Genomic DNA, 16,798 nt, shown 5'->3' with positions numbered 1-16,798 from the left:
TCCTGTAGGAGCAGTTTTCATTTCCTCTTGCTGTTTTTTGTGGGCTAGGCTCCTTGCTCTATCAACACCGTAGTATACAAACTCCACCTGTAAGTTGTAGTTCTGAAAGTTCTGGACTCGTGAATAAAACTTCGTCGTAGCATGACGATTTTTATATCAAAAGACCGAGAATGGCTAGTACACTATGTACAAGCATTTTCATCATATTCGAATGACGATTTCACCTCGAAATCGTCAATTTCGTCTTGAACCCTTGGCTTCCATTTTGTGTACGGCAGCCTTTTTGTGAGTTGCCCTCACATAGGCAGATGATTAAGCCAAATTCGATTCCCAAGGACACGTACACCTTAATTGACTTTTCTCTGACCTGGGCAAGCTGAAACCATTGCCCGAGGCCGAACCTGTTTGGTCAGTTCCTCTCCCAGTGGCCGAATGAGATAGCATCAAGGCACAACATGCCATAAACCCTTTTCATCGCACACACACCCTGCCTAATCTTGCTCACACCTGTCCCTGCTCTTTTCTCTCACTTGCTTTATGATGAGGAGGTACCCGTTTTTATTGGGGGTCCACCGATATCTGATGAAAATGTTGGGCCTTGCCGGGTAATTTGTTGTGGGCTGGACGAACTGAAATGTGGGTTTGTCATCATGACTCTGCCTTTTCTTTGTAGTGAAAATATGTGAATAGTCTACTGTAAATCTAGGAATGTTTGCCTGGAGCCTAATATTTTGTATAAAAAGAGAAGCCTGGCTTTGTAAGATTGAGCAGTCTCCTGAGAATATACATCCCGTGTTGTTGTACTTCTAGGACGCCTGTTACTTGGTTGCAGCCAATAAAATCGATCCTTGACTTCACCTAGAAGACTCTGAGTTTCTGTGGTCTAAATCAGGAAAGTACTCGAGGTCTTTGGGTGTGTACCCTGACACCACTGGGTTACCGGTTCGGTACCGGTTCTGAAAAACCCAGTACCTCAGTTGGCGCCCAACGCGGGGCGATACCAGCGGTACTGGTCCAGCCAGAGGTTCGTGAGGAGCTTCGTGTGAAAATTCTGGAGGAAGGCCGCCACTTCATCGACCCCTGTATGTCGACGTGGTCCGAAAGTCTTTGCTGCGAGGTTCCCCGCTTCCCGACGGCTACAAAGGACTGCTGCCCTGGCTATGGCCCTGATTTGGACCCTTGAAGTTTGGTAGAGCGAAACGATAAGACGAGTCTTCTGGTGACGTCATCGATATCTCAGTTAAGTATAAGTGGAGTGTCTCCCAGTCCTTAGTTGGTCTTAGTTTTGGGTATCCCCTTGGGATCACTTTGTTTGGAACTTGCAAATGCCAAAGCCAAAGGACTCGTGTATTCACGAGAAATATCGTAATCGATAAATCCTTTGAAGTTTGAAGCTAGACTAGAGAGCGAAGATGCCTGGTCTTAGCAGACTTGGAAATTTGTTTTGTCTTGGTTGTAGTAAAAGGGATTCCCGATTGGAAGACTCGTGTCCGGTTCCTCCGATTGGAACTCCAACTTATGAATTATATGTGAAACATGGAGTAGGCCCCATCACATATAATGAAGTGTGGATCCGCTACACCAGAAAAGATGGTGTTTTAAAATGGCCCCAATATGGTAGCTTTGACACGGAAATCTTAGATAACCTCGAAGTTAAACTTTTTAAGAAGAAAGCCCGGCCGGCGATGTTTGACTCTTTCCGCCTATGGCGTAAGGAAGCCAAACCGAAGGAAATTAAATTAGCGAAGAAAAATAAGAGAGAAAGGGGTATTTCGATAATGCAAGCTGCTATGCAGTTTAAAGACAATGAAGAAGAACAGATGAGTGAGCAGTTGCACAGGCAACGTAAAATGGTAATAGATAAATGCTACCCAGTTTTGCCGCCTCTTCAGCAAGATGCAGCAAAAGAGCTTGAAAAGGATCCCCTAATGTCGCATTTGTTAAGTTTGCCACCCCCCTATGCGCAAAATGCTACGCCACCTCCGCAACCTTTAGTTGCGCAACCTGTGATTGCATTGCCTCCTGCTCCTCCACAGCACCCACCAGCTACTCTTCAGCTGGCTCCTGCTCCTCCGGTGCAGCCTCCTCAAGGGCCACCGACTTTTACATCTGCTCTTCCTATACTTCCTACAACTTTGACTACTATATCGACTACCACTCCTGGTACTTCTCCTGACACTGCCTCTGCATCGGCCTCGTCTCACCCTGTTTTCCCTCTTGTCTTTTCATCGACTTCTCCTTCTGTTTGTCAGAGAGTGGCTAGTACTGTCGCTAGTTTTTTGCATCCTCTCTTTGGTGCAACAAGTGTAACTCCTGACACAGAGCGCAAGCAATTGCGTAGTCAACTGCCTGATTCTAGGGAGAAGGAAACGTTGAATTGTTTGGCACATAAATGGGTTGCTGACCCGGAAAAATATGATTTAGAATGTGTTATGGATGTCTTCACCCAGTGGGAAACATCGAAGCAGAGATACGTTTTTGAGAAAATGTGTGTTTTCCTGCGTGAAGATTTAGAGGACAATGATTTGGACTCTAATCCGCCCGAGTTGAGCCATGTACGGTTTGAGTTTTCAAAAGGCGCAATTGTGGGTTCAGATGTTAAGAAAGCAGTTGCGACGTTGTTGTCGCTTAGGACTGAAGGTGTTTCTAGGTCGTTGTTTGAGTCTGATTCCTCTGTTAAGAAGAAGGTAAGACAATATCCCATGAGAGAAGTTCCTCCAGTATGGAAGGAAACAGTAGCAGCTGGTCCTGGTAATGTTCCACCAGCTATACCAGCACATTTTCAGCGTTTGTGGGTACATGTTCCATGGAAGCGAGCTGAAGTTTTGGCCCTTAAGCAGACATTGCCTGATCCCCGTAAAAATCCTGCAGGGTATTACAAGGAATTGTCACAGACTGCAGGTTAATGCATCATGAATTTAGCTGACATAGACATGTTGTTTGGGAACATTGTTCCACAGCCTTTATGGGGAAAGATTCGTCATGCAGATTATGATCAGGAGTTAGGTGACTCATGGGCAAATATTGCTGCTGCAGATGACCGACAAGTTGGTGGTGCTAAACCCGAGCCTTTAGTAGCAGATCTCCCTGGTAGGATAATTAATTACATGAAAACGATAATGCCTGTGATTCGTGTAAATTGGGATAAGTTGTCTACATGTAAACAGAAGAAAGATGAAACGGTCTCAGATTTCTTCACCAGGTTTGAAGAAACTTTTGTCGACCACAGTGGTCAAGATATGAGAACAGAAGGTGGTCAGCGACTGTTCGTCGATAAATTTGTGCACAATCTGCTTCCCGAGTTGTGAAAAAAGTTAAAAGATTCAGAGAGTTCTTGGGCAGTTTCCTCTTCAGCCCAGATATTGGCTACTGCACAGTACTACGAAAATCGAGACAAAGATGAGAAAGATAGAGCAGAGAAGAAAACTAAAGAGTTAAAAAGGAAGGTTTTGTTACAGCAAGCATATCCGCCACGTGGTGGTCAGAATAGTGGTGCTCAGAATAACTATCAGAATAACTATCAGCAGCCTCAACAGTATCAGAGGAACTCGCAAAGAGTCGAGTATACTCAACCACGTGTCCCTGTAGGCCCCAATCAGTGTTCATATTGTAAGGAAGAGGGTCATTTCAAGTATAGTTGTCCTATTTTATTACAGCATGCAAATGGTGCTTCTGGTGAAAGAGGTCGAGGTGTTCAACAAGCGTCTAGAGGTAGAGGACGTGGAAATTTCCCCCAGAACACACAGTCTCTTCCACCTCAAAATTCGATGAATAGGTTTGATCAGCAGAATAACGCGTCTGGTAGGACGGCTCAGTACTATGCTGATGATTACTATGCAGAAGATGAGCATATGGAAGGTAATGATTGCTAGGACAGCCATAGACAAAGAGAGGGAGTTGTTTCAGTTCCAGTAGATCAGAGTGGACCTTACGTTGAGGTGATTACTTCAGGTGTGTCAGAGCCTTTTCTGTTAGATACTGGTGCTACAAAGAGTTCTATTATGCACTCAAAACTCCCTGGTGCACCTTTGTCTGGCGAAACGAATGTATCAGTAGGTTTTTCTGGCGCCCCGGTTAGAAATCCGATTTCTGACCCTTTGTCTCTTTCTGTTGGTCCTTGTGAATTCGAAGCACCCCTTATTCTGACAACAGAATGTGGTGAAAACTTGTTAGGATTAGATTTGCTGAAAAGATTGTATGCGACTTTGTACTGTTCTCCTTCAGGAGTACAACTTACTTTAGGTAAGAAAGTGGTTTCTCCAATGTATTTGTCAAGGGATAAACTTCCAACAGAATTGTTGTTTCTTCCTGATATTCTTTGGGCTACTGGTCCTAATGATGTGGGTCTTTTGGAAATACCACCATATGTTGTAACATTGAAAGCCAATGTTAAAATGCCACGCATTCCCCAATATAAAATTTCTAGTGAAGGTGAAAAAGCTTTACTAACGATCATTTATGATTTGATTGAAAAAGATGTGATTGAAGAGACAAGAGGCAACGTTTGCAATAGTCCTGTTCTGCCTGTTTTGAAACGAACTGACCCTTCCCAGCCACCTGTTTACAGATTTGTGATTGATCTTAGAGAGGTGAATAAAATAGTTGTGCCACAATTTCCAGTTGTTCCTGACATTACTGCCCTATTGACTATGATTCCAGCTTCTGCAACCTGGTTTTCGGTGATTGACTTGAAGAATGCTTTCTTCAGCATCCCGATTGCTGAGGAGAGCTGGGATATTTTTGGCTTCAGTTTAGGAGGACGAAGCTTCCGCTTTAAACGCGCTCCCCAGGGCTACTGTGAAAGTCCATCAATATATAGTCAAGCTTTAAAAACACAGCTTGATACGATTGTTTTACCTGATGGCGCTACCCTCATTCAGTATGTTGATGATTTGCTTGTTGCTGCAGACACTGAGAAAATCTGTAAAAAAGCCACGTTGTCATTGTTGCGCCATCTGTGTGATTTGCATCACAAGGTGTCACTTTCCAAATTGCAATATTGTCGACAAGAAGTGACCTACTTTGGTCATCTCTTATCGAAGGAGGGAAGGAAACTGACCCCAGAAAGAATTCAGGCAATTGCGAAATTGAGTGTGCTAAGAACACAGAGAGAAGTGCGTGCTTTCTTGGGCATTACATCATATTGCAGGCAATGGATACCAAATTTTTCGTTATTAACCAAACCTTTGGTGGCATTAACGTGTAAAGATACACCCAATCCCGTTCCTTGGTCTGAAGAGTGTCAGAAAAGTTTTTTTGAATTGCGCACAGCATTATGTTCGGCTCCTGTGTTAGGTACACCCAACTACAGTAAGCCCTTTACATTGTATGTCCATGAGAAAGAGGGTTGTGCATTATCAGTTTTGACTCAGTTGTTTGGGGACAAGCAGCGTCCATGTGCATATTTTTCGTCGACTTTGGAACCGGTAGCTAAAGCATTGCCGAGTTGTTTAAGAGCAACAACGGCAGCAGCTGTTTCTATTCGACAGTCTGCTGGTCTAGTGATGAATAACATGTTAGTTGTGATGGTTCCACATGCAGTAGACACGTTGTTAAACAGAACCAAGACACAGTACTTAACTAGTGCTCGATTGTCGGGTTACGAATTAACCTTGTTAGCAAGTCATGTGCACGTAAAAAGATGCTACACACTCAACCCAGCTACGTTGTTGCCAATTGTAACAGAGTTAGATGATTCAGAACAGCATGATTGTTTTCTTAGAACAGAAGAAGAAACGAAAGGGAGAATAGACCTCCAGGACACTCCTCTTGCAAAGTGTGATGGTACATTATGGGTGGATGGTTCATGCTTCAAGCTCCCGAATGGTGACACGACTGCAGCATATGCTGCACGACTTTGCATACAATTGTTGAAGCTGCACGTATTCCACATAATTCAGCTCAAGCAGCAGAGTTGATTGCACTTACAAGAGCATGTGTGTTGTCAAAAGGAATGAAAGTGACCATCTACACCGATAGTCAGTATGCGTTTGGAGTGGCTCACAGTTTTGGACGATTGTGGAAAGAACATGGGTTCCTGACTTCGCATGGAGCTAAGATTCAGCATGGTCAGTTGGTGAATGAGCTTCTTGAATCACTGACCCTTGCCTCTGCAAGTGGCGATTGTGAAATGTAGTGCTCACAAGAAGGTGACTGATGATGTTGGTCGTGGAAATGCATTTGCTGATGAAATCGCGAAAGAAACTACAAGGAATGTGATGAGCCGAATGTATGTTGCAGGCCCTGCAAGATGGGTTGGTGATGCTGGAATGTGTGAAGACACGATAGAGAGTGTGAAGTCTATTCAAGCTGAGGCTACAGAGAAAGAGTTGAGTGTGTGGAGAGAAAGTACGGGTAAATTGGATGCCAATGGTTGCTGGATTGAATTGTCAGAGCATCAGAGATGGTTGTTACCCGATGCGTATTTGCTTGCAGTGGTTACAATGGCTCATGGAATGGCTCATATCAGCGTGAAAAGGGATTTGCAAGTTGTTGGCTCCAGTATGGCAAAATTCAGGAATTCCCAAGTGTGCAGAGAATGTCGTCAAGAATTGCATGGTGTGTCTGAAACACAAGCCTGGTAGGGGAACCCCAACTCCAGCTGGTCATTTTGCACCTCCTACGTATCAGTTTGAGGTTTTGCAGCTAGATTTCATCCACATGGAGAGGTGCAACAATTTAAAATACGTACTCGTTGTTGTTTGTGCCTTCTCAAGATGGGTAGAAGCATATCCCCTAAAAGACAACACTGCCTTATCCACAGCTAAAGCCCTTGTGAAAGAGTTCTTCCCCAGGTTCGGAATGCCTAGAATGGTCTGGAGTGACAATGGGAGTGAATTTGTGGGTCGAGTGATGAAGAAAGTATGTGAAGGGCTAGGCATTCAGCAAAAGTTCCACGCTGCAAATCACCCCCAATCAGCTGGATTAGTAGAATGTTATAATGGCACGCTTCAGTTAAAACTAGCCAAAATTCAAGCGAGCACTGGTCTTAAATGGCCTGATGCTCTACCCTTAGCACTCCTATCAACCAGAATGACTGTGCATTCGCGAGTGAAACTTAGTCCCCATGAAATTGTCTTTGGCCGCCCGGCCAACATATGGGGAGTGCCAAGGCCCACAAAGTTCAATGAAATCGAACACCCTGTTTTGCTTGACTATTTATACGAATTGACGGCTAAATTGCGTGTTTTGCATCAACAGGTCCATGACACCCTGCCTCCGGTCTCTGAAACTCCAGGTCACCCCATCGACCCTGTATCCTGGGTTCTCGTGAAGAATTTCCAGCGAACCAAGAACGACCAGCCCAGGTAGACCGGACCGCACCTCATCCTTCTTTCCACGAGATCAGCTGTTCGAGTGGAAGGGAAGAAGCACTGGATCCACGGAGTCCACTGCAAGAGGGTACCTTTACCCCTGCCGTACGACCAGTGGGTCCAGAAGGATGTCGCCGACTCAGAAACTGAAACTGTGCCACGTTTTCTGCCTTTCAGTGATGCACGAGTAAAAGGAACACTTACTGAACAAGAGAGTGATAAAATTTTGCAACCAGCTGTATCACCGTCAGTTCCTTTGGACACTACAGAGCCTGAACTCCTTTTCCGAGATCATACCATACCTGGAAAGCAAAGATACAATCTGAGGCCGAGACCTATGGACAAATAAACAAAATTTTCCTTTTTTCATTGATATTTTTGAAAGCGCAGCTCTCCCATCTGAGAAACTTGCTTATTTTTGTTTTTCGAACCGCCATCCGGTTTCCGCTGCTAGGGCCACGATTGCCCAAAGTCTTTGGGGTGCAGCTGACGACGTTAGGTCGACAGTTCTGGTTGGTCTTAAGGGAGTTGCCCTAGACTGACAGAAGCATTCCTTAGCAGAAACAACCTCCCATCGCGGGCAGCACTTTAGAGAGGATGGAGTCTTTCGAGATGGAGAGACCTGCCAAAACAATGAACTTTAAAAACCGAATATGTAAAATGATGACAAAGAAAAGCTTTTTGATATTGTGCATTTTCATGTTATTCAGTATGATAATGTTTTTAATAGGATATGTTTTATTCTCTTTTCGAGTAACATTTGCACCCACTACATCGCCCATACCTCCTTCCACTGTTTCCTCACATTCTTTTCAACCCCTTCCTGAACACGAATCAGCTAGGAGATTAGAGTTTATTAATAACTCCTTTGTTCAGCTCTTGCACCAACACCAACTTGTAATGAACACAACTAACTGTTGGGTGTATGGTCTTATGCCTCACACAACGGATAAAGGTATCCCTTATCTGGTCCTGCCTTTCAGCCACAATGGTTCTGTGTGGGCATACAGAACAATGTTCATATATGCACATGAAATCTACCCCCTACGTTCTGTAACAGACAATCCTAAGAATAGTGCTCTAGTTAAGGGTATAGTAGATATGATAAAGGAAGACATTTCTTATGAGACTATCCCGAGAGATGAGACACTAGTATACATAGGATGGAACGTGACCGGATATGGAGCTACTCTGAGTGAGAAACAGCAAGCTAAAAGATCTTCCCCGATTTGGATTGTACCCCATCAGGGTCACCTGTGTCTGCAAGGTACTGGCAAGAATCCCAGAGCTCAGTCAGGGAAGAGTATCTGCACTAAAACGTATGTTTTTGCATCTCAGACTTCCCCTTCGTTTTTAGCAGCTAAGGGTACCTATTTCATCTGCCATGATAGAGCCTATACATGGTTGCCCCCTGACTTTTCGGGCTCATGTTTTGTTTCGTTCCTGTTGCCTCCCACCTACACAGCAGCGGCAGATTACCTCAAGACAAGGATAGTTAGAGGTGTCTTGAGTAAAGAAGACACTGCAGGACAAGAATTTGGGGACTTCGCAAAGGGTTTTCTGCCGTTCTGGGGACCCATGGTTAACAGCAGGAACATTAGGCAATTGACAAGGGTGGTTGAGTCCACCGTAATTGAAATTGCTGGTGCCCTTAGCAACTTGACTGCTGAGCTCCAGTCGGATCGTCTTATGACCCTTCAGAACAGGGTCGCATTAGATGTCATATTTGCAGACCGAGGTGGGGTATTGAGCCAATCGAGTTGCTGTGTTTTCATTCCAGATAACGCTCCAACAGTGTACCAGGCCATCTCCAAACTACATAAGATTTCCGAATCTATTCATGTGGATAAAGGAGATTGGTCTTTGATGGGATGGTTCTGGGAACTGATATCCGGCTGGGGATGGAAAATTCTGATGGTCATTGGGATGGTCTTAGCCATTCTTTTCCTGTTCTGTCTGTGCATGCAGTGTGCTCCTGCAATATGTGGCCTCTGTGCTACATCATGTGTAAGGAAACCTGTATCAAGAGACAAACTAAGTACTAGAATGATGTTACAGCAGCATCTCAATGACTTTAGGAATATAGACCTGGACTCAGATTAGCATGAGATTAGGTTAAAATTGCCTATGTAAGGGCAAAAGGAGGGTTTGTAGTTCTGAAAATTCTGGACTCGTGAATAAAAATTCGTCGTAGCATGACGATTTTTATATCAAAAGACCGAGAATGGCTAGTACACTATGTACAAGCATTTTCGTCATATTCGAGTGACAATTTCACCTCGAAATCGTCATTTTCGTCTTGAACCCTTGGCTTCCATTTTGTGTACGGCAGCCATTTTGTGAGTTGCCCTCACATAGGCAGAGGATTAAGCCAAATTCGATTCCCAAGGACACGTACACCTTAATTGACTTTTCTCTGACCTGGGCAAGCTAAAACCATTGCCCCAGGCCGAACCTGTTTGGTCAGTTCCTCTCCCAGTGGCCGAATGAGATAGCATCAAGGCACAACATGCCATAAACCTTTTTCATCGCACACACACCCTGCCTAATCTTGCTCAAACCTGTCCCTGCTCTTTTCTCTCACTTGCTTTATGATGAGGAGGTGCCCGTTTTTACTGGATGCCAAGTCATCCAGTTCCGGGATGACTTGGCATGGCAGTTAGGGCTGGACAGTTCCCACGAGGAACAGGTTCAAGACTGATTTGCATCTGGCTGGATCCGAACTGAGGTTGCATAGTGGGCAAAAGAACGATAGGTTGGGTTGCTATCCGGAGGGATTGCCAGTGGTTAGACAAATTGCAAGCATTCTTCCCATCACTTTTTGTGTGTTCTTTAAATTGTTATCATTGCTTGTTCCAAAGCATAGAATTGTGATGGATTAGGAGAGATTTCCCAGACTTCTCTAATTTGGAACTGTGTGCCTTAAATCCCTTCTTTCTCTTTCTAAATTAGGAAATAATAGTGTTGGTTGGTTGATGTTGATTTACTGCACAGGAAGCCATAGGTATAGCTGGGTCTCCTAATGCAGTAGAAGGGGTTTGCCTATTGGTTGGACTTTCAGTATTTCGGTTTGAGTTACTGCATACATGTGACAGGAAGAATCATTAACATCCTCTGTTTCTGATGGTGTTGGATGTGTAAGGTAAACCGTCATAGGTAAAAAAAAAATTGAAAATATTTTTCAATATTAGTGATAAGCATGTTTTTGATTTTGGTATAGTAAATCTGCTTTTGTTTTTCAGTTAGAGTTATATATTAAACAGATACATAGGCACAAGGCACCAATAGGGTGACCTGCTTTCACTTTGCGGCTTTCAAAAGTCCTCCTATTCTGGCGGGGACAAAAAAGCTGCAAACCATGGTAGTACGAGACAAAGGTGTGCACTGTCCGCGAACCACAATTGTGTTGCCCTCTTCTTGCTGTAACTGGTGGCATCAGAAGCACTTGTGGCAACCATTAAAACACTGACCACATGTGCCAGAAGCACTGCTCAAGTAGATGAAAGAAAGGCCTGGCAGTCAGCCGGATGCCGACCAAAATAAAACAAGGGGGGATATTCTCAAGAACGTGTAATAATTATCGCAAAATTAGCTTAACACAACTTTGTCTATCGTGGGAAAATAGCGCTGTGTTAACGTTGTATTCTCAACCCGGCGGCACCATGTGATAGTCTCACGATAACGCCCCAAATGACCGCGTTAAAAGTAACGCAGTGCCTAAAAAACGCGAAACACAAATGCGAAAATAGTTGCGATGTGGCCAATCGCGATTCAAAAATCAGCGCTAACCAGCGACAGGCCTGCAATTCCCACGAGCCATGTGGGAAAATGCACTATAAAAGCAGAACAAAAAAAAAGGCAAAAAAACATAGACTGCATAGCACCATGGATGCACCGGGACCGAGTGCAGAGGACAACGCAAACCCCACAAGCCCCACAGACGACCAGCAAGGAACTTCGGGGTCGGGGAAGGCCAAGGAGAAAAGGAAGATGCTGTTCAGTCCGCAGGAAAACAAGATCATCGTCACGGAGGTGATAGAACATTACCAACAACTGTTTGTCACCTCCAACGTGTCATTGGCAACAAAGACGCAAATATAGCAGACTATCTTGGACCACCATGTGAATGTAGTTTCAGAGTTGAGGAGGACAATGGAAGAGGTCAAGAGGCGCTGGAATGATGTGAAGGGCAAAACTAATAAGAAACTCGATGCCAACATGAAAGCATCAACTCTCATTGGAGGTGGGGGTCCAGCCGCACACCATGAGCTGGATGACACAGAGAAAATGGTGGCCACAGTCATCAGTCGGGATACGGGGCCAGGAGTTTTGGATCTGGACACTGCTCAACATGACCTGACACAACATCAACAGGTTGAGTACCGACCAGGGACTGGGGGGACGGGGGGAGATGGCCACAATAGCACACATGCACAATTATGTAGAGCACACTGCACACCCACAATGACTCTGTATTATGTCCCTGATCCCCATGGCACACTGCAGCACACATACAAACACCAAGTAGGCCTCAATACCCCATGACCCCAAAGGGGTCCCACCCCACACATCACCAATCTCACCACCAACACATGCACACATGCGAAACCCAGCAAAGATGCATATTTTTGAGCCACACTGACACTGCAAGTGGCACTACATGACGATTAGCATGGCTGCAGTCCAATCATCATGACATTGTGCACGCCACAACACTGAGGTGGCTGAATGTGGACCACATTCGGAAAGGAGCAGGTCACACTCTGACACATCCACGTGCACAAACAACCCCTGACATCAACAAAACATCTGCGAACAAACCATGCCCAAGAGTCACAACTCGACCAAGAGCCCAATTTACCCATGTCCGCTACATCTCAGCACTGTAGAAGCACAGAACTCAAAGGCACACCACCTGAAATGGATAAGGGGCTGCCAAATCAGAGCTGCATGGGCGACTCACCCACAGTGCAGCACACACACATAAGAATAAGAGCACCTCAACATTGACAACAATGTGGTACAAACTGCACCACTTTAACAACAGAACACAGGACACAACTGGTGTCGCATGTGTGTCCAAAATGGCCAATCACATCTGGTGTAGCAGGACTCTGTGAGATGACAATGTTCGAGTACAACCTCACATCCCTGATGTAGTACAAATATCCACTGTCCCGCATCAAATAGGCATCTACCCACAAACAGTCACAATGTACATTGTCATGCAGTCTGTATGTAAACTTCGCCAATGCGTCAACATACATGGAACACACTGTGAAACTGCATCTCCCCTGCACATTCCAGAGGGTCAATCACACATACTGTAGAGCAGACCCTACATCACTTCAGTGATATTGGAGACAACCCCCAGGACATCGACCTAGATGAACTCCAACGGTTCATGGACAGCCTCCGCACCCCACCTCCAGTAGCAGGTTAGCCCAGCACCATTGAGGTAGGCCCACCCCATGCACAGACCACACAGCAGGAAGCAAACACCACAATGTCTGGTTCCCAGCACCTCACAGAAGAACACATGGCGTTCCAATGACGTGTGTTAGACTGCCAGAAGGAGCTGTCTGAACAGGTGCGGGTGGGGTTCGAACTTATGGCAGGCAAACTAGATGCCATACGAGGGTGTCTAAGTCCCATTAGGGACCACTTACACTCCCTAACGGACACCCACAGCCCACTCCATGCCCTCCAACAATCCATGGCTGGCGTCACTGGAGTCATGACTTGGATACAACAACAACTGTCTAGTCAGAGTGGCTACAGCGATGTCATCCGGGATTTGGGAAACATAAGGAGGGTCATGCAGAACTTGAAGTGGATGCAGGCGTAAAGAATGGCTACCAAGGCTGCACATGAGAAAGCTGTAGATGGAATCGTCCATGCCCTGCAGATGCTCATCATGGAAGTGATGCTACTAGACATTGCGCAGATGAATGCTGCTGGTACTTCTACATCCGCATCTCCGGCCCCTGATGTGTCAGTGTCACAAAGTGCTGCAAACCAAACACCACCACCCACATGTGAGACACATGAAACGTTGGAGGCCGAAAATGAGGGGGAATCTGCCTAAGTGGTAAGTAGGAAGCAGTAGTATTCATCTAAGCCATATGGCTTCTTTCTGCTTGGTTCCGCCCTCTGCATCATGCCCTGGAGTCACACCTTCCACTGTCCCCCGATACACTCTACGACACTAACCTTGCACCTCAACATGGAATGCCATATATTGTTTGCAAAACAATGACACAGCGATCAACCTGCGGAGTGGACTCTTCCCCTTCCGAGTAACTTGTCAATCTCTAAAGGACTCTGACTGGTCATCCATTGGGCAACATTGTAAAATGTTGTCTGCATGGCCCAGTACTAAGACAGCTTCCACACTCCACTGAAAGTGAATAATAAATTATAATACACCGAGATGTGTCATGTCTATGATTAATCAAGTGTAAAAGCATAGACAAATGTAGGGGCAGTGATTCCCCCTTACATCCATGTTGTTCATGTTGTGGGACTTGAGTCACAGGGTGCATCCCTGCATCATGGTGGTACATATCTGACCCCAAAAGAAACCCTGTTGTCAATTGTAGGTCACAAATGACAGCCTATATGTAATGATTTGGGACACATGTGAAACGCTGATGAGTGGGATTCTGTACTATCTTTGACAGACAGAAATGGCATTTCCAATATGTGACACCCCAAACAGCCTCTCTGTACAGAGGTGACACACTCACCATCTTTTTTAAAATCTTGAGATTGTTATCACTACATGTTGCACTTACACTTGTCAGTGATGTGATTGTACAGAGGAGTGACATGCACTCAGGGAATGTGTGCTGGAATGAATTTATTTGCACATGCTGTGCCTGTGGTCATTCTGTACTGCCCCATGATTGCTAAGGACTGTGACAATGTGACTTGCTCATGTGAAGAAATTGTCAATGATGGTGTTCCTACGGGCTATTTCTGCTGCAGCTGCAGTGGGGTGTGGTCCACATGCCTCATCTTCCACATCATTGTCTAGTTAGTGCATCTGGCACTTGTAGCCATGGGGCATTGGTGCAACACACAACATGCAATGATCATCTTGCACATGATGTCTGGTCTGTACAGGAGCCTTCCACCTGTAATGTCCAGGCACCTGAAAAGTGTTGAGGGCCTGTGTTGTGTGTGAGAAGTTGGCCTGATATGTGATGTCCACTATTCTAGTGGGCACCCTGTATCAGTCCAAACAACCCTTATGGTGATGGTTGTAAAGTCAACCTTATAGACCAGCTATCCTAGTGGTAGCATGGACAAAGCAGTCTTAGGCTAAAACTTCAGAGAGCATGTGAAGCCAGCTGTTTTACCATATGTAACCCCTTTAATACCAAATGAAAGGACACCACACAGGTTATATATAAAATATGTATGTATTTATTTCTAACACAACCCCTCTGAACTCTTTATGAGGTCAGAGGCACAAGCACATAACAAGATACTTAATTATCATACAATAAGTTAATTATATACAGTAGAGCCCTAGGGGCACGTAAAACCATATACTAAAATAGTGGTATAAGAACCACGTCACGAACAAGGAATAGCCTTAGGCCCTAGGGAATCGCTGGGGCTACGCTGTACTGCCAAAGGTTAGGAAGCAGGAGGCCCACGGGAGGCGTGTGCAGTGTCTAAACAAACACATGGGTTCTCATAGACATACAATGGGAACGAAAGAATTGGAAACTAGTTCGTTTAGGAAACTTACCGATGGACTAGGAGAAAGCTACTGAAAACTAGGACACTAGGATAGTCAATCCCACAGGAGCACCGGAGTACTCGCGTTACCTCACCCACAGGAGCCGGGTGCATAGGTGTCAAAGTGTGTTGGGTTTCTTCGCTGAATCCTATGGAGACCTGTGAAAAGATGCTGCAGGCGACCAGGATAGAAGTGTACGGTTGGATCCAAGGGCGGATCGAGGATGAAGAGTACCTGAAAGCAGAGGGGACAGAGTCTGGGTCACTAGCCAGTGACCAGGAAGGGAACCAGGAAGGAATCAGGCAATGTCGGGCGCAATCAGGCGATGTCGTGAAGCTTGTCTCTGCTGCCACGTGGACCAGGAGGTATTGACGACAACCAGGAGCTGGACACAGACTTTCCCACAAAGGATCTCGGTGTCGGCTTCCGGATTGGAGTCAACAAGCCTTGGCAAAGGCAACCCATGCAGGAATCAAAGATGGCTTCTGGTTCAGACCAGCAAGGTCTGAGGGGCTTCTCCTTTGCAGGGAAGCAGGGGCCAGCCTGGAGCAACCAGGCCAGCAGTAGAAATTCAAAGGTTCGTCGTCACAGAGGCCACTAGCCAATGGGCTAGTAACCGGACAGATTCCTCAAGCACAAAAACACTAGCAGGCCCCACGTGGCACTCGTGGACTGTGGAGGGCTGTGCGTCACTGCAGAAAGTGCTCGGGGCTAGAGCTTCTCAATCCGCAATGCACAACTTCGAGGGTGCCTCAGAAACTGCACAAGTAGCAAAGAGCAGGCTTTTCAAGATGGCCGGTCCCACGTCTCTCGTTGCCTCCACGGGTCTCAGCTTTGCTGTGACTGTGGATCGGGGTCAAAGAAGTCTGGAAGTGTGGCTCTTGTTGGACTCTGAGCTCGGGCTCCGGCGGGAGCGTCGACAAAGTAAACCGCAGATCGCTGGATGGTGCCTGTTTGCACAGGGTGGTCACTCCTTGACAACAAGGGAGATTCTTCAGTCTTCTAGGTTCAAGTAGAATGTCGAAGGTCCAGAGTTTCGTTTCAAGTTTCAGTTCAGGATAAATCTAAAGTCTCTTGACTCAGCTCCTACCTATATACTAATCTGAGGGTTTGGATTACCTGCTAGGTTCATCCTATGGGTGGGACCAGGGAAGGGGTGGTTACACCCTTTTCCCTGTGACCAATTTCACGCCAGAGCTGGGGCTGGAGTTCCCCAGCAACTGGTTTCAACCGGACTATGCATGGAGCACCTTGTGTGCCCCAGGCAGTGTCTCATTTCATTCAGTTCTCCCTGCCCCAATACACTATGGCCTGTCTGGGGTGGTGCTAGCACCCCCCAAGACAGGAACCTATTTGCCAAGCCTCCCTCACTGGAAAGACTACCAGCAGCAGGAGGTCAGACTTGTGTCTGTTGCAGCAGCATCCATTTTGTGATTGTTGAGGCTCTGGTTAACTTTAACCGGGTTTAACAGGAACAACATGTCTTCTCCCTCTAGAAGGGTGGAATGCTACCCCCGTCGCCAGAACAGGCGAGGGGGTAGTATTCCAAAGCGTATGACACCTTACACGACATGTTTTGATAAAGCCAAACCAAAGTTAGCATTCAACCGCGAGGATTATAATGCACTTAAGAGTATATGGTATGGCTTTATCATAGAACAGCTATAAGGACATGGTTCCGAAAGCTGCAGACAGGCTCAGCTCATGCTAGAGCCTCATCTCACATAAAACC

The sequence above is a fragment of the Lissotriton helveticus genome, chromosome 3_1 (assembly GCF_964261635.1).
Source record: "Lissotriton helveticus chromosome 3_1, aLisHel1.1, whole genome shotgun sequence".
In the NCBI taxonomy this organism is placed as follows: Eukaryota; Metazoa; Chordata; class Amphibia; order Caudata; family Salamandridae; genus Lissotriton; species Lissotriton helveticus.
This window is presented reverse-complemented; position numbering follows the sequence as displayed.